The sequence below is a fragment of the Bubalus kerabau genome, chromosome X, assembly GCF_029407905.1.
Source record: "Bubalus kerabau isolate K-KA32 ecotype Philippines breed swamp buffalo chromosome X, PCC_UOA_SB_1v2, whole genome shotgun sequence".
Classification (NCBI taxonomy): domain Eukaryota; kingdom Metazoa; phylum Chordata; class Mammalia; order Artiodactyla; family Bovidae; genus Bubalus; species Bubalus kerabau.
Window position 1 is genome coordinate 50,772,875 of NC_073647.1, and position 16,591 is coordinate 50,789,465.

At 47.2% G+C, this 16,591-nt stretch overlaps 1 pseudogene; it reads right to left on the reverse strand.

The window, feature by feature from the left end:
• Positions 1–1,355: 1,355 nt before the first annotated feature.
• On the reverse strand, positions 1,356–3,263 carry LOC129640013 (protein SET-like; annotated as a pseudogene).
• Positions 3,264–16,591: the final 13,328 nt, after the last annotated feature.

Sequence of the window (16,591 nt, forward strand, 5' to 3'; positions counted from 1 at the left end):
TGTGTTGTCTGGGAAGGGCTGGGTGCAAATAAACTCATTCCAGGTTCTTAACAGAGTTTGAGTGCAGTCACTTTTGAGTGAATCAAAACTGGAAAGGGCTGGGCTGACTGAAGGATCTCCTTCTGGAACCCTCTGAGGAGAGGCTGTGGTTCCTGTCAGGGGCTTAGTGGTGGTTGGGGAAGCCAAATGACTGCGGACTAAGGGGGAAAGCCCTGCTGACTGGTGCTCACCCAGCCAGGCTGGATGCAAATACCTCGGGGGAACAAACAGCATTTGGAGTTGGAGCAGGGAAGCTAGTGGTGCTGTGGAGCAGGCAGAACCCCTGGACATGTTACAGTCAAAGATGGGGCGGGGAGTGGCTGGCTGGGGGAGCTGGGAAGGGCACTGGGATGCAGGATGCAGCTTTAAAGCACGTGACTGCTGGCTTCTTGCCCAGAGGCCAGACTCGGTCCTCAGACTCTCGGGCTTCTATAAACCTTGGCAGAAAGAAAGGGGAGGGGACGGGTTGTGTGTCCCGCAGACGTGTTAAGGGGGAATTAGAGAAAGGGAGGCTGTTTAAAACTGAGCATGATCTTTCCTTTCCAGTGAAACAAAAATTTTAAAATAAACAGGAACAAAATTACAACAGAGAATGTCAATTGCAAATAAGATCCAACAGGTTCTGCTGATTCTCCCATTGAGTGGCAGGGCTCAGGTCCTTGTTAGGAGATAATTTTATTTTAAAAGTGTCATCTTAAACTGCAAGGATGTCCATTAAACATCACAAGTAAACATACCAAAGGAGAAGCCATGTTGTCAAAATGCCCACTTATCCCACCCAAACACCTCAAACCCACACTTTGCTGACCTTCTATAACCCCATTTTTAAAGTTTTTTTCTTTTTTTAAACAAAAGAAAGTAGATACATGTTGGCAAATGCTAACTGTCCATATTCACATAGAGACACAGTGTAACCTCTGAGCCCAATATACAGAGAAAGGAGGAAAAAGCTAGAATTCTATGCACAACTATACAGAGGCCTAGCACCCTCCTGCTTCCAGCAGAGCTAGGGAAGCAGGTTTTTCTTTTTTTCCCACAGAACATGGTGGTGTTGATTCTATACATTTTTTCTTAAGATAATAAGGGATAACAATGAATTTGGAACAGAAAGGGGTAGAGATTATTTCCCCACTGAATTCTGCTCAAGGTATTTCCTCCCTCAAATAAGTTTCGAACCATGGTATAAAGGAAAAAAGAGACCTCAAAAACAGGGCAACTGAGCACAAGAGGAGAAAAAAAAAAAAAAAAAAAAAGACTGAAACTTGCTCCTAGGGACTGGAGAAAATTTAAAAAGGTTGGAATCCATCAGTGTTCCATTAGCTATCTTCCTCTCCTTCCTCTCCTTCATCATCATCTTCATCTTCTTCACCTTCATCCTCATCCCCTTCTTCACCAGTACCTTCCAATCCTTCTTTCTCTTCATCATCGTCGTCATCTTCTTCTCCTTCCCCTTCCTTGTCATCCATGTCAGGAACCAAGTAGTACTGTAATGGATTTGGCCAAATATCATCTTTGATGACTTCTCCTAACTCATCTGCACCTGCATCAGAATGATCAGTAAACCAGGTGAAAAAGCTTTCTGGTTCCTCATGCTATCTGTTCCTGCTGGCTTTATTCTGTTTGACTTGATCATTTTGTCAAATCCTTTCCAGATTTTCAGTTGATTTCAGTGGACTTTGAAGATGGATCACCACTCTCATTCAGATGAAATTCTTTGGAGAGAATTTTATTTTCCAAGTAAGAGTTTTCATCCAAATAAAAAATCTATTCTGTAACCTGATGTAATGTCTTCAAATTCTGTCAATTCAACTCTTGTCAAATAATGCAGCGCCTCTTCATCCTCCTCCCCAAGCAGAGAAGACACTTGTGTATGGTTAACAAACGTCACCCCAAAATTTGGGATTTGGGCGATCAATTCCAACCTCTTCTGGAAAAAAAAAAAAAAAAGGTTTGGCAGAGTTGGTAATATTTCTGTCCTACTTTCAAAAGTATTAAATTCATTATGTCTCTATTTCATTTTGTACTTCATCAGTGTGTTCAATTGCTTCTTGCTGTTCTTTTTCTGAAATCTCGGGGGCCCCATCGCGTTTGGATTTGAGCTCCTTGGTACTGACTTTGGCCGCAGGCTCTGATCTGGTGCTGCTCCGCGGTCAGGGTGGGTGCGGAGCGGGGAGGGGGAGAGAGGGGAAGGCGCAGGGGGCAGTCAGCAGCTTTCCCTTAAAGCCACAGGCGTGGGCTCTCCAACAATCTGGCCGCTTCCTTCCGGCGCTCTGTCGCTCACTCGCTGTCCCTCCCCCTGGCTCACGCGCTGCCCTTGTGGCCTGACGACGAGGGAGGGACTGGGGCTACTGCAGGGCCGCGGCCCTGGCTCCTGCTTACAGAGGGGAGGCGTAGGCAGGCAGGCAGGCGGGCAGGCGGCTAGGCTCCCTCACTCGCTCTCCAGCTCGCTGCTCAATCTCCGGAGGGGGTGTATGGCTTTAAGAGCAGTACCAGAAGCAGAAGTGAATGTTGCCCACTTTGCTAGCACAGATTCTGCCAGATAACCACGCCAAGTGTCCCTCCAAAATTTAATATATGCCCCCCTCCAGCAGTGCACACAGCCACTGGTTTCTTCATGACCTTGGTAAATTTGGCAAATCTGATGAGAAAAAATGATTTGTGGTTTGAGTATGCATCTCCCAATTATTGATGGTGAGCATTAGAATTCCTTCCCATTTGGATTAAGTCAGGGATCAGGAAACTATGGCCTATGACCCGAATGCAGCCTGCCAGTAAACGGTATCAGAGCAGATTAGTTTACATATTGGTTAGGGCAGCTGTCCTTCCACAAGTCTGCAGGCCAGGCAAATTGCAATGGATCACTTAGCCTACAGAGTACAAACTATTTCCTGTCTGCCCTGTCACAGAAGAGCTTTCCAACGCTGCTTTTTGCCTATTTGAGTCCTCTGCTCCTTCATCGAGCGGGTTGTTAGCTACATTTGGGAATGAGAGTTTGCAACTATTCTCTGCCCCAGCAGGCTTCACAGTCATCAGTGCATTTAGTCACCACAAGCCAAAAGGGACGGGCTGCCACTTCCCAGTTTTAAGAACCCGAAACTAAGGCTTGAGACTGAGGAACCGGAAGAGGTGGGGCCAGAGCCTGGAACCTATAATTCGGCCCCCCTTCCCCACAACCACCTCTTAAACAGCTGATCCTGCAGGAACCACGTGCCCTCCGTCCTCATTGGCGGGAGCCCTCAAAAAACGGGCACCCGGCACACGCTGATTGGTGGGCTGTGGCACACATGCACCCTGCTGCTAGGAGTAGGGTCTTGGCTCCCATTCCAAGGGCTTCTAGCACCTAGGGCTGTGAGGGTTGTGGAGTCTGCTCTGTTGAGAAATGAGCTCGTCTGACGATGATGAGGTATGTCTGACTGTGAACAGGTCTTGCCCCAGGGCACAGGGAGGGCAGCGGTGGGGACGGGACCCACTTAGTGGAGTCCCCAGGGTGGTGCAGGCGACCGTGGCCTGGGTAGAGTGCCCTGGATGAGGGCACTCCAAGGTGGTGAGGGCACAGCCGTCTGGAGGTTGGGGGATGAGGCCTGGGGACCGGGGAGGTCTAGGATAGCGATTGCTAGAACATGGCTCTGGGTCTCCAGGGGCTGACTTCACTGGACTGGCCGCCCTCCGACCTGGAGCCCTCCGACCTGTCCTCGGACAAGTTCCAGGAGACACCGCACATGAAGGTGGGCATCTTCTGCAAAGAAGGAGGCCAGCTCAAGTCCGGGGGCTTGGATGCTTCTGGAGGCAGGCCCCGACAGGCTGCCCTCAGCAGGGGGGGCACTTACCTGTGCTCCATTCAACACGCAATAGCTGCCACCATGCAGAGGCAGTTCACAAGAGAGTTCAACATCTCTTCTTCCAACAAGCCATCTAAGAAAGTGCCGAGCGTGGGCAGCGGGAATCGAGGGGGCAGGCCCGGCCACCTGCCCCAGGTCACCCCATGGAAGAAGGGCCCTCAGGAGAAATCGCCGGGTGGCGCCATCTCCAAAGTCGTCCTGGGGAGAAAGCCCCAGGCCTGCCTCTCAGGGGGTCCCCTGGCACTAGACAGCTTCCCTCCCATCTTGGGCCTGCCAGTCCTTGGAAGAACTAAGTATTCCTTGGTTCCTCCGGGGGCCAGACAGCCCAAGCAAAACACCGGGAAGCCACCAGGGGCCAGCAGGACCAGGGACTCCGACTGGGATGGCCCAAGGAGATGGCAACCGAGGCAAAGAGCCTGTCCCAAAGCGCCAAGTGAGTACGCGTCCTTCCCCTCCCCTTCCCCTTCACGCACTCCACCCTGAAGCTTGCAGGGGATCTTTTGCTCTTTGAAATTGTCATTAGGATGCCCAGTGGGGCTGGTGGAGGGGGAGCTGGCAGCCAGTGAGCACTGACTAATCCCTCAAATGTTGGGCGGCTCCTGGTTCCTGCTGCCTTCCTTGCAGTGGCCCTGAGCTTTCTCAGAGCCCCACTGCTCACCCTGGCTGACTTCTGGAGAGCATTCTCAAGAGTTTAGCTTTTTACTTATCTGTTCCCTACCTCGCCCTGCTCCTACACACACACACACACACACACAGTTCTCAAGAGTTTAGGTTTTTCCTTCTTAAATATTCCCTACCTCACCGTGCCCCTACACACACACACACATATACACACACACACACACACAGACACACACAAGTTCTCAAGAGTTTAGGTTTTCACTTCTTATCTATTCCCTACCTCACCGTGCCCCTACACACACACATGCACACACACACACACACACACGTTCTCAAGAGTTTAGGTTTTCACTTCTTATCTATTCCCTACCTCACCCTGCCCCTACACACACATACACACACACACAGTTCTTAAGAGTTTAGGTTTTTCCTTCTTAACTATTCCCTACCTCACCATGCCCCTACACACACACAGACACACAAGTTCTCAAGAGTTTAGGTTTTTACTTCTTATCTATTCCCTACTTTGTGCTGCCCCCCCACACACCCCCCCCTAATGAGTCAGGAATGTGTGTTTTAGCTATCTTGCCCATCCAAACATCATGGAGGATACAACACTCGGGACCTGGATACCAAGACCTCTCAAGTTCCAGGAAATTCACTGCTTTTGGCCATGGCACAGGGAAGTGTCAAGCCCAGAGCATCCCCACCTTCAGGTGAGTCTCCAAAGTTTGGTTTCTAGGACACAGGAGAACTCTTCTCAGACACTCCCAGGACCCCAGCCTGGTTCCCAGACCTCTCTGCCTACCCCAACAGTTCTCCCATAGGAGACAGTGAAGACAGGGCTGGCTTGAAGCCAGGGCTCCTTGGAAGGCAGGCCCAGAGCTGCTGAGCAGAGCAGGGACAGCTTGACCACGGATGGGGGTACTGCCTTGCTGCATACACTGCTACGCCCTTCCTGCTTGTCTTCTGAGCTTGGGAGTTGGATTTTATATTCTCTTTTAGTTTTCTGGAGGCCACTTCGTCTGTCCCGAGAGGAAATGAAGCAGCCACCACCTGGAGCACACAACTGCCCTCAAGTAATGCTTTCTTGTCTAGGCAGCAGGATCGGTGTCCGGGTTAAACACACTTATCTTGTCCCCGCCTCACCTCCAAGGTGGGAGACTACTTCCTTTCCACTGGAGGACTCATTCTAATGTAACCATGGGCTTTGGGATGTGGGGTCAGTACCAGGGAGGGAGCTGGGGATGAAGGGCAAAAGGGTGAGACCATACTAACAATTTCTTTATCCCCTGTCTGCTGGGCTAGTGTCCTGTGCTGGAGAGAGAAATTGACAACCTTAAAGATCAACTTGGTATGAGTGGCCTCTGCCTGGGCAGAGGGAGACCAGGGCATCCTAGTGCAGAATGTGTAGTTGGGGTGGGGGACTGGGGGTATAGGCTGCTACCCAGGGATCAACATTCTTGTGGAAGGAGACTCTGCCAGACCTGGCCCTGGAGCCTTCTGTGCATTTTCACCTCTTTCTGCCTACCTATCTACCTATCTCTCCATTAAGACATATATTGTTTGAACCACATGTGCACTTTGCCAACAAGTCCTAGAGATCTTATTTTAGTTAATTTAGAGATACCACATTTATTTTCTCTAACTGCTGGTAGTCAGAGAGTAGACATGTTTTCCTAGGATCTGAATGATTCTGATACACTCTGGAGTTTGAGAACTACTTGCACATCTTGTTCTCATTTGGAAAAACATGTCTATTTTTAACCTGAGTGATGGGTGGATGAGTTAGTCACAGGGCTGGATATCACTAGGTTTGGGGGAGGGTCCAGTTTCAGGGTTAGGTTTGTCCCATGAGAAAGAGGGGGTTTCTGAATCCCTGTGCCTGGAATGCCTAGGTATGCCTTTCTCTGTTTCAGTGGTCTTGCAGCGCTTCATTGACAAGTTCCAGACCCTTTGAAGTGAGTGAGACATGTTCTCTCCTTGCCCAATCTTCGTGTGAGTGGGCTGGGAGCTCCACCGTGACTCTGCTCCCTTTCACAGGCTGAACACAGCATCCCCCACATGAAAGCAGCTGGTGCTTCTTGAATCCAGAAGCTCCACACTGGGTCCCTTGTTCTCCTTGCCCACTTCTCATCAGAAGGCCCTGCCCTGCTGCCCTACCAGGGTGTCCCTCTTTCCTGAGGGTTAGCACAGCTTTTGCCCCTCATTTGCTGCAGTTTTGAATTAAAGTACTTGACAGATTTGGTGGTCTGCCTCCTTTCTGTGGGGAAGCCTGGGTGGGCCCTAGTGGCCTGGGTCTGATTGGTGTGTGGCTCTGCTCCTATGTGCACCACACTGTTCTCCTCCCTCTTTTCTGGACCTTGTGGTGTCCCTACCTCCCTCTCAGCAGGAACCAACTGCCTTCTTCCAGAGCCCAGCCACACTCCTCTCTCTGCACTTGGATCTACCTTCCTGTTCTCCCCTCTCCTCTGTGGTCATTTGAGCAGCTGCTACACAACACAGTTGACTTTCCCCCTTCCCAGGGAAGTTGCTCAGTCGTGTTCGACTCTGCAAACCGATGGACTGTAGCCTACCCAGCTTCTCCATCCATGGAATTTTCCAGGCAAGAGTACTGGAGTGGGTTGCCATTTCCTTCTCCAAGAGATCTTCCTGACCCAGGGATTGAACCCAGGTCTCCCACCTTGCAGGCAGGTGCTTTACCGTCTAAGCCACCAGGGAAGCCCAGTCCTTTTTCTGGATTCATTATCTGCCATTGGTACTCCAACATCTTAGCCAGCACCACTGTGTCATCATCGTTTCCTCTTTGATCCTTACCCATCACTTCTTGTTCTTTAGTTCAGTAGAGGGTGGAGGCAGAAGTCACAGCACAGCAAGATGCAGAGCAAAAGTGGGGACAGGAATCCATTCTGCTGACTCTGAGCCAACTTTAGGGAACTGCCTGCAGTTCAGTTCAGTCACTCAGTCGTGCCTAACTCTTTGCAACCCTGTGGACTACAGCATGCCAGGCTTCCCTGTCCTTCACCGTCTCCTGGGGCTTGCTCAAACTCATGTTCAGTGAGTCAGTGATTGCCCACAGGTGGTTAGAAATGGATGGTCAGAGTGTCCATATCTTCCATGCTCCAGCCACTGCCACCAAGACTAGTCTGGGTCCAGGTCCCACTCTGTCCCCCATCAGGGCCCACATCACCTCAGACTGCCCAATGTTCCCATGCCTGTGGGCCTGAGCCCCTGCACCTGTGTGCCAACCACAGTGCATCTCCTTTGCTCAGACTCCACTGTCCCATCATACTTCACTTACATAACACTAGTTGAAATATGATTGTTTCAAACAGCAATGGTGAGCACTGTATCAAGCATGGTGGGGTGGGGGGGGAGGGGCGTGTCCTGACAACAGGGCCATGGGAAAAGGTCGCACACCCAGGAAGCCAGTCACACCTAATGACATCTAGGGACAAGGGAATCTGGATTTATCTCTGCTGCTGCTGCGTCGCTTCACTTGTGTCCAACTCTGTGCGACCCCATAGACGGCAGCCCACTAGGCTCCTCTGTCCCTGGGATTCTCCAGGCAAGAATACTGGAGTGGGTTGCCATTTCCTTCTCCAATGCATAGAAGTGAAAAGTGAAAGTGAAGTCGCTGAGTCGTGCCCGACTCTTAGCGACCCCATGGGCTGGAGCCTAAAATGCTCCTCCGTCCATGGAATTTTCCAGGCAAGAGTACTGGAGCGGGGTGCCACTGCCTTCTCCGGATCTATCTCTAGCTGAATAGTAATGTGCACAAGTAAAACTTAAAAGACATTTATTTCCAAAAGAAAGAAGGGGAGACTCCATACAGGAAGGTGATCTGAAGTCAACTAGTTGGAGAGAACGGAGGACATACAGTCTCTGGTTCATAGCATCAGACGAAGCCCCCTGGTTAGGAAGAACACAAGCAGTCTCCCCCAGCAATGGGGCAAGGTCCTTGGTTGGCCCATCAGACAGCCACTGATGTCAGATCATCAGACAGATGATCAGACCTCTGGAGAAGGCTCACGTGTCCTCACATTGTCCTCTGTAGCCACTGGCTTTGTTATCTAGAGGTCTCTCCTTACCCATCTACCTCCTGGAGTCACTCCTTAAGTGAGACTCTGAGGGTTCACCCTTCTGGGAGGCCACCCAATGCTGGTGAAGCAGGGTGGGTACTTTAGGGTCTGATCAGTCACTGGCTTTGTAGGCCCAGCTTGCAGTTTCTTTGGCAATATACTTCCATTTACCAATGGGTTGGCTTTCATCCAGTTCACACACAATTAGACAGCTAATTTAGACAGTTCTCAAGTCTGAAGCATTTTGTTTACTGGTCTCCATGCTGGCCTGTGCCCCTCTCTGACAAAGACCATCAACTGTCTTGAGTGAAAGTCCCTCAGTCGTGTCCAGCTCTTTGCAACCTCATGGACTATAGAGTCCATGCAATTCTCCAGGCCAGAATACTGGAGTGGGTAGCCTTTCCCTTCTCCAGGGGATCTTCCCAACCCCAGGATCGAACCCAGGTCTCCTACACTGCATGCAGATTCTTTACCAGCTGAGCCACCAGGCAAGGCCAAGGATACTGGAGTGGGTAGCCTATCCCTTCTCCAGCAGATCTTCCCTACCCAGGAATTGAACCAGGGTCTCCTGCATTGCAGGTGGATTCTTTACCTACTGAGCTATCAGGGAATCTAGAGAGTTCTTAAGCCTGAAGCCTTTTGTTTACTTGTCTCTGTACTGGCCTGTGCCCCTCTCTGACAATGACCAGGAGCTGTCTTGAGGCCATCTGAAACTGTGCTTAGATGCAGATGAAACATGTTTAAGTTGGCCTGCACTGCTTGACTGGCTTGCATAGTCTCATCTCCTCCTCAGGAGGCTGATTCCAAGCCACCATTTCAAATTGCTGGCATTCAACCTTCAGAAGCAGTTAGCTTTCTCCACCTGTAGGGTTCTGATTTATTGGGCTCTCAATCACCAAAGGTTTCAGGTCTCAGGCATCACAGTTGAGAAGAGCATCACTGTTAGAAGAACTGCAGTCCTTCCCAGCTCTGCTTGGAGACCCCCCACTGTAGCCCGAGTTCCCCTGTCTTTTGTAAGGGATCTCTGAAACTAGAAAGACCATTAACACATCCCCAATATTTTGATTCTTTCCATCACTTCCTCCAACACTTCAGCCTTGGACAGCCTGTCGTCCACCTCCCAAAGTCCTGTGGGAAGCAGCTGCTTTATCAACCAGGCTAGGAATACTGAACATACAACAAACTGCATCTATTTAAAGTGTATTCCTTGGTGATTTCAGAAAAGCACATCTGCCCATGAAACCAGCACCAGAGTAACATACAGCATGTTCTCATCATCCCTGTGGTTGTCCTTTCCCATCATACCCAACCTGCAGCAACCTAGATATGTTTCACTCTAGATGTGTTTGCATTTTATATAAATGTATCATTCAATATATAGTCTTGTGTGTCTGAATATGTACTTTGAATAAAAGCACTATGAACATTTGTGTCCAAATTTTTGTGGAGACATACAGTTTTCCCTCATAGCTCAGTTGGTAAAGAATCCACCTGCAATGCAGGAGACTCCAGTTCGATTCCTGGGTTGGGAAGATCCGCTGGAGAAGGGAAAAGGCTACCCACTCCAATATTCTGGCCTGGAGATTTCCATGGACTATACAGTCCATGGGGTCACAAAGAGTAGGACACAACTGAGCGACTCCACTTTCACTTTCACCACCTACCAAAGAAAGGCTGTTTGCACTGGATAAGGGATGTTTTCTCTCTTTGTTGGATGGTAAAGGATGGGCCTGCCCCAAGGGGTCTCTCAGTGACTTTCCAAACCAGTGCTTACAATGGGAAACACCTTTTCTAAATATAGTTCATTTTAAATCTCTGCCTTCCCTGTGGGTTGGGAGGAGCACACTGGAAACAGGAAAACATTGCTCCTTCCCAAGGGCAATTACATCATTTGTCTCTAACAAGTACTTCTGAGAATTGTCCTCACAAGGTCCTAGGAGTCCTTGAAGCTCCTTGGTTTTCATTCTTCCAACAGCACTCCCGATCTCTCCTTGCTACCTTCACCTGCATCATGCCCACAGATTTTGCTCTCCTGCTTCAGTGGATCAAGGCTCCAGTGTGCTTCTGAGTTCCTTCTCAGAATCCTCCTGGTGAGAGGTGGGTGAAAAGGACAGCTTGTTTCCACCGGTAGCCCTGAGACCAGGTAGAGAGGCTGGGTACACATCTGGCTATGAGAATGTGAGTCTTGGCAGTTTCCAGCCCTGGAATCAAGATAACCTTTATCCGTCTTTTCCTGCTGCACTGATGAAGTGAAGAAGGCCTTGGAGTAGGACAGCAGCCACTTCCTGGCACACTACAGGAGAGAGACTTATGGGTGTTGTAGGAGCTCCAAGAACAGAAGACTCTTGGCACGGTGATGAGGAGCTTGGAAGGAAAGCAAGGAAGCCTCCTGGGCAGGGGTTTTAACTGGCATCAGGAGTGCCAGCCAATGTTTCCTCAGGGACTGGGGATTGAGCAAACCCCCTTTCCTGACAGAGGAGCAGGTTGGGACTGGCACTGAGAACAGAAGCCCATATATATGGTGGGGCTGCTGAGCTAGTCCTGATCACCCTGTGGCATGTTGGGGGGCTTTGGGTTCTCTTTCAGGGTGTCAGGACTGTGAGCAAGAGCAGTCTTGTGCTCCCTGCACAGCCAGGCAAACTGGGCCTTCCAGATGACCTTGACCAGGGTTTGCCAAGGCTGAACCTCCAAGTCTCCAACTCAGCAATAAGGCCCTGATGGCAGCCACATAAAAAGCACAGCATGGAATAAAGTCTGAAGCAACGCTGGCCATGCACCCAAGAGGAGCCTCAACAGGGTGTCAGGCACCCCTGGTTTTCTCCTGTGACAGGTCCCAAGTGCAGCTGTGTCTGTGACATCTGACAGAGTTAGTCAGGCTCTCTGAGCAGCTGACTCCTCTGACCAGGCTCATGGACCCCATCATGGCAAGCCCAGGTGACACAAGAAGACTTGTAATCGAGTAGACTTGCCACTGGGGACTCAACAGGTAGGTGCCAGGACAGACACCTGAGGGGTAGAGGAGGGTTCTGGCAAACCTTTCATCCTCTTATTGTAGGATTCTGATACCTTTCAAACCTATGGTTGGGGAGACATAGAGTGTACTCCAGACCCCAGACATTGGGGGCCACTGGCTCAGCTGACTTTCATGCTCTAGAGACCTCCCATTTCTGCATCATCCATGGAGGGAGCAGGCCGATTGGTGGCTGCTTTTACCTCCACTGCAGCTACACCTTGCACCCTTCTCTCCTTCATGGAGGAACTTTATTAAGATGCCTTCCTACACTTGTTTGTACTTCTAAATCTTCTCTATAAAACACACAGGAGACAGGGTATGGGCATCAGGCTGTATGAAAAGCCACAAATTTAAATACCATGGCTATTTTAACCAGTACCATATAGATATATAGAAATGTATATATAGGCCTTCTTGCTGTTTCTCATTTTTTAGTATTATGAACAATGCCAAAATGAATATTCTACTATACTTGTTTTTCTGTACTAGATATTTTAGAAGAGGAATTGTTGGGTCAAAGAGTAAGCCCCTTTAAAGAGTTTGATACATATTAACAAATTTCCCCCCAAAATGTTGCATCTATTCACATCCTAACTAATTGTGTATGAAAGTGATCATTTTCATACATCCCACTGCAAGCAGAATAAATTCAGTCTTTTACATCTTTGCCCATGAAATCACTCAAGTCACATCTCAATACAACTCCACTTTCCTTTTGATTGTATTTATTTATTTTACTTTACAATATTGTATTGGTTTTGTCATACATTGACATGAATCCGCCATAATGTAACGGAATACATAGGGCATTTGGCCAATGGTATCTCTTCTTGGAGAACTGCCCATTCATACTGTTTACCAGTGTTCTATTTGGGACAGTAATATTTTTCATACTGATGGATAAGTGCTCTTCACATGTTTGAAATATCAAATATTTGTCATAATTGGAAAATACATTCTCTCCACTTTTCTTATTTTATCTTTGTATGTGGTCTTTACTATGTACAAATTTGAACAATTTAAATATGTTTAAGTGATTTTTTTTTCATTATACTTTCTGAATTTTGTTTCCAACCAACAGCCCTGCCCCTTATAAAATTATGAAAACCTTCATTCAAAACAACTTCTAGGACTTCACATTTTTTATCTATTGGGTGAGACAAATATTTATGTATTTTGTGAGAAATGACATCAAAATCTAGGATTATTTTCTCTCCAAAGTGTTGGTCAGGTGTCCTAATACCATTTCCTAAATAATCCATATCTCCCCACTGAAGTGAAATGTCATTTTCACCAAATTCTAAATTCCCATCTGGGCTTATTCTTGAAAACTTGTTCAACCAGTTAATATATGTTGCATGATTCCAGGATGACCTCTCTGAGGAAACTACCTGAAGAAAACTGTAGGGAAAGTAGGGGGCAGAATTAAGAGACAGAAAGACAGAGAAACAGAGACAGACAGACTCTTACAAAAGAAATCTTTTGCAATACTGAAAGGAAAGCTTACAGAACTATTAGGTGGGTGACATTTTGAATGGATCTCTGGTTCTCTGAATCTTCTCAATAATCTCAGATATCCCCATGGCAACTGTGAGGAAAGCACTATATTAAATTGTGCTCTTACTTTCATGACAGAGACACAGTTGGGATGGAATCCAACTACAAAATTGCAACTTACTAACTCTAAGAATCCTTTTCCAAATTGAGTTTTCTGGGCACCCCACACTTTGGCTACATGCACTAAGGGGACCCTTTCAGCAAGGTCAGGGAGAAACTGGAAGGTTCCTTCTAGGTGGGGAGGAGATAAAGTCAAGATTGGAGTTGTGGCTCCCAGGCTCTAGGTTACCTAAGACCATGACAAGTGACTGTCTGTCCTGCAGTCACACTTAAAGATGGCTTCATGGAAGCCTCTACTCAAACCCCAGAGTTTGCCCTCAGAGAACACACAGCCCCATTTACTCAGTGGTAACAGCTGGGTTCTCTGCTCCCTTCCCCTGCAATGTGAAGGGAGTCACTTGGCATTCTCGCAACTTGACCAAGTAAGTAATTGCAAATCACCCCCAAACAGCTTGCGTTTCTTGAGTCTGTTGCTTGAAACTCACCTGTGCAGGTCTGCATGACTTGGATCTCTTTGCTTGTAAGTGACGAAACATAGCTGTGAGTAAATGAGGTAGGCTCCCTGGAGGGACGTGGAGGACCTCATAGTATTGAAGATAGGGGCAGAATAACAAAGCACCAGGAAGTTGGGGTTCCGTGCAGTTCCCTATGCATTTTTGGATGAGCTTTTCCATTTATGCAAAAAAAAAATGCTGTTGAGATTTTGATGACAATTGCATTGTCTGTAGACCACTTTGTGAGTACTGTCATCTTAACAATATTAAGTCTCCCAATCCATGTACATGGAAAATCTTTCCATTTAATTTCAGTTCAGTTCAGTCGCTGAGTTGTGTCCAACTCTTTGCAACTCAATGCTCCACAGCATGCTAGGCCTCCCTGTCCATCACCAACTACCTGAATTTACTCAAACTCCTACCCATTGAGTCGGTGATGTCATCTAACCATCTCATCCTCTGTCTTCCCCTTCTCCTCCTGCCCTCAATCTTTCCCAGCATCAGGGTCTTTTCAAATGACTCAGATCTTCACATCAGGTGGCCAAAGTATTGCAGTTTCAGCTTCAACATCAGTCCTTCCAGTGAACACTCAGGACTGATCTCCTTTAGGATGGACTGGTTGGATCTCCTTGCAGCCCAAGGGACTCTCAAGAGTCTTCTCCAACACCACAGTACAAAGCTTCAATTCTTTGGCGTTCAGCTTTCTCTATATTCCAACTCTCACATGCATACATGACCACTGGAAAAACCATAGCCTGACTACACAGACCATTGTTGGAAAAGTAATGTCTCTGCTTTTTAATATGCTGTCTAGGTTGGAGAATCCCAGGGACAGAGGAGCCTAGTGGGCTGCCATCTATGGGGTCGCACAGAGTCAGACACAACTGAAGAGACTTAGCAGCAGCAGCTAGATTGGTCATAACTTTCCTTCCAAGGAGTAAGTGTCTTTTAATTTCATGGCTGAAGTCACCATCTGCAGTGATTTTGGAGCCCCCCAAAATAAAGTCAGCCACTGTTTCCAATGATTCGCCATCTATTTTCCATGAAGTGATGGGACCAAATGCCATAATCTTAGTTTTCTGAATGTTGAGTTTAGAGTCAACATTTTCACTCTCCTCTTTCACTTTCATAGGGAGGCTCTTTAGTTCTTCTTCACTTTCTGCCATGAGAGTGGTGTCATCTGTATATCTTTGGTTATTGATATTTCTCTCATCTATCTTGATTTCACATTTAGCTTCATTCAGCACAGTGTTTCTCATGATGTAGTCTGCATATAAGTTCAATAAGAAGGGTTACAATATACACCCTTGACATACTCCTTTCCCGATTTGAACCCAGTTTGTTTTTCCATGTCCAGTTCTAACTGTTGCTTCCTGACCTGCATACAGATTTCTCAACAGGCAGGTCATGAGGTCTGGTATTCCCATTTCTTTCAGAATTTTCAACAGTTTATTGTGATCAACACAGTGAAAGGCTTTGGCATAGTCAATAAAGAAGAAATAGATGGGGCTTTTTTTTTTTTTTTTTTTTGGAATTCTCTAGCTTTTTTGATGGTCCAGCAGATGGTGGAAATTTCATCTATGGTTCTTCTGCCTTTTCTAAAATCAGCTTGAACATCTGGAAGTACATGGTTCATGTATTACTGAAGCCTGGCTTGGAGAATTTTGAGACCTCTATGACTAACACCCAAAAAAGATGTCCTTTTCATTATAGGGGTCTGGAATTCATAAGTAGCAAGTCAAGAATTACCTGGAGTAACAGGCAAATTTGGCCTTGCAGGACAGAATGAAGCAGACCAAAGGCTAATAGAGTTTTGCCAACGGAACACACTGGTCATAGTAAACACCCTCTTCCAACAATACAAGAGAAGACTCCACACGTGGACATCACCAGATGGCCAACACTGAAATCAGATTGATTATATTCTTTGCAGCAAAGAGGGAGAAGCTCTATACAGTCAGCAAAAATAAGATGGGGAACTGACTGTGGCTTGGATCATGAACTACTTATTGCCAAATTCAGACTTAAATTGATGAAAAGGGGGAAGACCACTAGACCATTCAGGTACGAACTAAATCAAATCCCTTATGATTATACAGTGGAAGTGACAAATAGATTTAAGGGACAAGATCTGATAGACAGAGTTCCTTATGAACTATGGACAGAGGTCCATGACATTGTACAGGAGACAGGGATCAAGACCATCCCCAAGAAAAAGAAATGCAAAAAAGCAAAATGGCTCTCTGAGGAGGCCTTAGAAATAGCTGTGAAAAGAAGAGAAGTGAAAGGCCAAGAAGAAAAGGAAAGATATACCCATTTGAATGCAGAGTTCAAAGAATAGCAAGGAGAGATAAGAAATCCTTCCTCAGTGATCAGTGAAAAGAAATAGAGGAAAATAACAGAATGGGAAAGACTAGAGATCTCTTCAAGAAAATTAGAGATAGCAAGGGAACATTTCATGCAAAGATGGGCTCAATAAAGGACGGAAATGGTATGGAATAACAGAAGCAGAAGATATTAAGAAGAGGTAGCAAGAATACACAAAAGTACTGTACAAAAAGATCTTCATGACCCAGAAAATCATGATGGTATGATCACTCACCTAGAGCCAGACATCCTGGAATGTGAAGTCAAGTGGGTCTTAGGAAGAATCAATACAAACAAAGCTAGTGGAAGTGATGGCATTCCAGTTGAGCTATTTCAAATCCTAAAAGATGATGCCGTGAAAGTGCTGCACTCAATATGCCAGCAAATTTGGAAAACTTAGCAGTGGCCATGGGACTGGAAGAGGTCAGTTTTCCTCCCAATCACAAAGAAAGGCAATGCCAGAGAATGCTGAAATTACCACACAATTGTACTCATCTCACACGCCAGTGAAGTAATGCT